The sequence below is a fragment of the Antrostomus carolinensis genome, unplaced genomic scaffold (assembly GCF_000700745.2).
Source record: "Antrostomus carolinensis isolate BGI_N321 unplaced genomic scaffold, ASM70074v2 scaffold6680, whole genome shotgun sequence".
In the NCBI taxonomy this organism is placed as follows: Eukaryota; Metazoa; Chordata; class Aves; order Caprimulgiformes; family Caprimulgidae; genus Antrostomus; species Antrostomus carolinensis.
In genome coordinates, this window is record NW_010289135.1 from 94,756 (window position 1) to 99,582 (window position 4,827).

The following is a 4,827-nucleotide window of genomic DNA, read 5'->3' on the forward strand; positions in this document are numbered from 1 at the left end:
CAAAGACTGTGGGATCCACAGCCTGCTCTTGGTCACCAGTGTGATTCCACATTGATTTCATACTGTCCAAAAATCATTTCCATCTGACAGCTGTTGGCAGTCTATATGAAAGAGTAGGTTGTCTCAGAGCACTTCTGAGAATATTCACTTCCCTTCTTTGTTCAAAAGTTGAACACCAAGGATTTAGGGATTAACCCTGTAAAGGATTCATCTTCCCCTGCCAGGTGTCCTGTTTAAAACAGGAGAGAAATGCCTGTGTAAGAAGCTGGCACAGCTCCTGAGCTTGCTGTTAAAGGAGTTTGGTTCCTACTCCCACTCCTCACCAGTGCTACCACCCTCTCCCAGAAAGGGCACGTGAATGCAAATCCATATGTTCTTATAAGCAAATTGAAACCATTCACCTCCCCTGAAGACGGCCCTCTCCGTTACAACCCACCATGCCCTGTATGCTGGCCTGTTTGAATACTTTCAAGAATTATACAGGATTTATTATAAGCCCAGACAATCACATTTTTCCTAATAAAGTACATTTTTCTGCTTTATTTTCTTTCACTAGGGGTAGAACTTAACAGCACCCTCTAATCCCCAATTTAATTGGTTTAAAATAAACTCTTGCTTTTTATGATGTAGGCCTTTCCTGATCATTTCATTTCCTCCCCAGCATGTAATCTCTACGACTCATTGTATGATACAGAGGCAGCCTGAGCAGTAACTAGGTTTTCTAAAATAACAGTCATTACTAGAGGGCTCCTAGCCAGAAAAAACTCTGTACCACAGTGTATAAAAGCAGCAGGAAAGGCACCAAACCAACAGGAATCTTGTGCAGACCAAGTGGAAATTCAGGAGTAAACTAAGCAGCATGCTTATTCTCAAGCAGGTTTCAGGTGCCTCCTCCGAAATGGAAAGTCTCTCCCCTCCCAAGTGACTCCTGATCCAGCAGAGTATTATAAAACAGTTTTGCAGCCCTGAGACAGACACAGGTTCTATTAGAGGAGAGGCAGCTAAGGGGAAACTTTATCCAAGAGGACAGGGAAGTAAGCTGCAAAATCCAATTTGCAAAGGATCAGGCAGCTTTACCCGGAGGCAATCCCACACACCACACGCCATCCCGCGCTTCAGGGGCAAATGGCAAACCAGTACTCACAGGCAACGCATTGCAAGTGATACAAACATTTTCAGGATGATTCTAAACTATGACCAGAAGATATGTGCGACACCAAAAAATAATCAGATTGAGTCCAGGAGGTGCCCTACCCCATCCAGCTGCAAGAGTTCTGAAGTATGAAAGAGATTGAGTAATTCTCAGGCTCTGGTTTATTCTTGGCAGTGGGCTCATGCATTGTGGTTGCCCAAATAATTTATTGCTGGATTTAAAGTGGCAATTAATGGTTAAAACCAGTGCCAGAAAGACCTGCATGTAGTCTGGAGCAGTTATAAATACTGTGCCTGTGCATCGCCTTGCACAAGCTGCTAACCCCACCAAAGGCAGAGAGTACAGTGGTTTTATGGGACATGTTTTGACGTTCAACTCAAAAACCTTCAGGGTGTACATATGAATAACCAGCAGCATTTAATACAAATATTTCTTTCAGCTGAAGTTATGAAGTAAGGAAAACCAAGGTTAGTGCTGTAAAGGGCATAAACCAAGTCACTTGCTCAAAGTGATCCACCCATTCGTAGCAAGACAGAGGACTGGAGCCCACGATGGTCTCCCCTGGGAGAAAACACACTTCCATAAACTTCCTTAGAAATTTTATGGTCACTGCTTTACAGTAAAATGCAAAGTTCACTCAAGGGACTCTGAGGAGGAGAAAAGTTGGGAGTCCAGGACAGAGCTGGTTCAACAGCGAGCGCTGAGTACTGCAGAAACCAACTGCTAGGATTTGAAGATAATTTAAATAAATTATGAAATCTGCTGTGTCCTTTCCTCACCCTTGCCCTTTTATTCTTGCAAATAAAGACAGCTTTTATCAAAGAAAGGTCAAATCACCCAGAAGTTCAGATTGAAAGGATCCAAGAAGAGAACTGTTTATATTTAGATGTGAGGACTGCAGTGAAGTATATCAATCTATTCCCTCCTCTTCCTCTCCAGCTCTGCCAGGAAGGCCACACAGTTCTCCTGAGTTAACGGAAACCAAACTTTTCATCCCATTTTTATTTGTGAAATGCACAGCATTAAACTGACAGACAGGGCAGTATTCTAGCAACATTTCTGATATATCTGTTTAAGGCAATTAAGACTGAACACTAGGGACACAAGAAAAGCTCTGAAAATTGCAAAATCTGCCCTGTTTGAACCAATTCTTGTGCTCAGTTTTCCTCTTGCTCCATGATTCAGCAAGTGCTGTAGCCTTTTAAATAAAGCTTCCTGTTTGTAAAAACTGCTGAATAAAGCATTTTGCTTTAGGTCATACTAAAACCCAACAGTTCCTTTAAACAAGACCATATTTGTCCTCCTGCTTTTCCATTTCTTCCTGACTGTAGTAACTTTACTCACAAAATCATCTGGGGCAGAGGGCTAGAGCAAAGGCCAAGCCACCTAAAGAATAATTCAGTGTTTTCAAGTTAAACGATGAGTCTTCAGAGTGGATTTATAGTCTCACTTGTGCAGATTCCAGAAGCACAGGGAGATTTCAGGGCTGGGTACTCTTACTCGTGCAGATCAGACAGCAGAGGCCATTGCTACCCCATGTATTTATGTACCCAACACTAAAGACAAAAGGAACAATATTAGTACTGTCACTGTTTTAGATATGAGAAACCAGTGCACACTTGGGCTTGGCCCAAGGTCACAAAGGAAGTTTAAAGTAGCTGAGAACTGGTCCCAGATGTTTGGAGTCTTAGTTCAATGCCTTAGATACAAAGTGAGGGCAGTTAAGGCTGGAGGCAGATTAACTCCTAGTCCATTGCCCTGAGGACATCACAAGTCACCACACACATCCCAGCTATTCACATCCATACAACTGCTGGATTCTCGCAAGGCTCACATAACCCTCTGTTGGTATTTCCTGCTTATAGACCGGTAACACAAACAACTCAAATGCTTTATGCAAGACTTGAGGTTTAGAAATTATAATTCAATGTTTCTTGCAGAGAAAGGCAGCGCTACGCCCACCTCACCCAAGGGAAGGGGTACGGCGTGGTGGGACTCGCAACGGAGCTGCGACCCCTTTTCTTGCCTGCCTCAACCTCTAGATAATACAACAGTCTTTCCAAAAATAAACTGCTGATGCAAGACTGGAGAAGACTAAAACAGAGTATTCCTGGGACAGGGGAGAACGTGGCTAGATCCCAAGTAATACTTTCTCAGCCCCTCTTGGCAGGCTTCAGGGAAGACCGTGGAGAGCATCCCTGTTAGATTCCAGCTATCAGAGAGGCTGCAAAGGAAGCCAAAGCCGTGATCTTTGGCTTCTACACTCCTCAACTTCTTTATCCAGATCCTTCTTTGCTCTAAAGAAAGCATCAGTTGGGAGGATTGCTCCCACCCAAAACTCCTTGGCTGCCTTTTTCCTATACTCGTCTGCTCTATCATCCTCTTACACCTTTCACATTCTCCTTTTCTCTCTGCTCAGCAGATTCCTTCCAAACTCCACTGTCCTCCACCCAACAAACTAAGGAACATACAATCCAAACGTGTCTGCCTGGTCTGTTCTGCTCAGGCCTGAAGTGTTTGTACAGCTCCTGTCTCAATGGGAGCTTAATTTTGACCACTGCTTTTAGCTTGTTGTAGAACACCTGACAAAAAAATAAAGTGTTTTCTACCTTCCTTAGTGTTTTCTACTAACTGCAGCAGGGTTAGCTCGAAAAGCACAATATTTAAGAGCTTGGCACTGTCATTTTAGAGCTGCAGCATCTTACCAGTTACAAAAACAAATTCAGACATACTACAGAAAATGTGGGTGGCCATCTAATAGAGAAGATAATTATATAATGCTTTGTAGAGAATCCAGGCGTTTTAAACACATGCAGAAGTCTCACTTCACAATCCAGTCCTACGCAGGAAGCATTTGCCGTATATAAAATTCACCCACTAACACCACTGCCTCCGTGTTTCTATTGGAAAAAAATTAAATACAGCAATTCACATTCAGCACTTCAAACATGATGATGCTGCCAAGCATTTTACAACCAAATTCAGTAATTACCTTCCACCTGATGTAGAAGAGCTCTGTTAAGGGCCAAGGGGCCACAAGGAGAGAAGGGCAGATTTAGTTGGATTTGTTGTTTGAGTTTGGTTGTTGAGGTTTTTTTTGTTCATTTGTTTTTTTGCAACAATTCAGAACAAAATTTTCTTCTTGACTGACCAGGCTAAAGCAACTTCATATGCTTAAATAAAAAAATGAATGATATAATCTAATACTACACGTGCTTCTCAAGTGCTTCTAGATTTGGGAAAAACATGCAAGAAGACCTGTCAGCAAGGATGCTATCCACAGATCACACAGCCTGCAAGACCTCAGGAGAGCTGAAGGTCAACCAGCTTTTCACACTGAAAGAAGTAGAGAAGTTAGAGCAGAGCATATTCCCAAAGCTGTCAGGAGAAGTATGAAGCCCTTCAGACCGCAAGTAGTAAATTACATTGATAAATCTTGATGGAAAAATGATCAGAAAAGGATTACAGAGTTTGAATGATTATGGGTAAATTAAAGAGCAGATCTGGATTTACAGGGTGGCCAGCCTTCCAACCACAGACACCGTCCAGACAACTCAAATGGCGTGATGCCGAGTACATTGTCTCAGACTGGGTATGAGGTATCATCACCCACATTTCCTGTCTGCTGGAACTCACCAGGTCCTCACTGCTGTGCTTAAAAAAAAAAAAAAAAA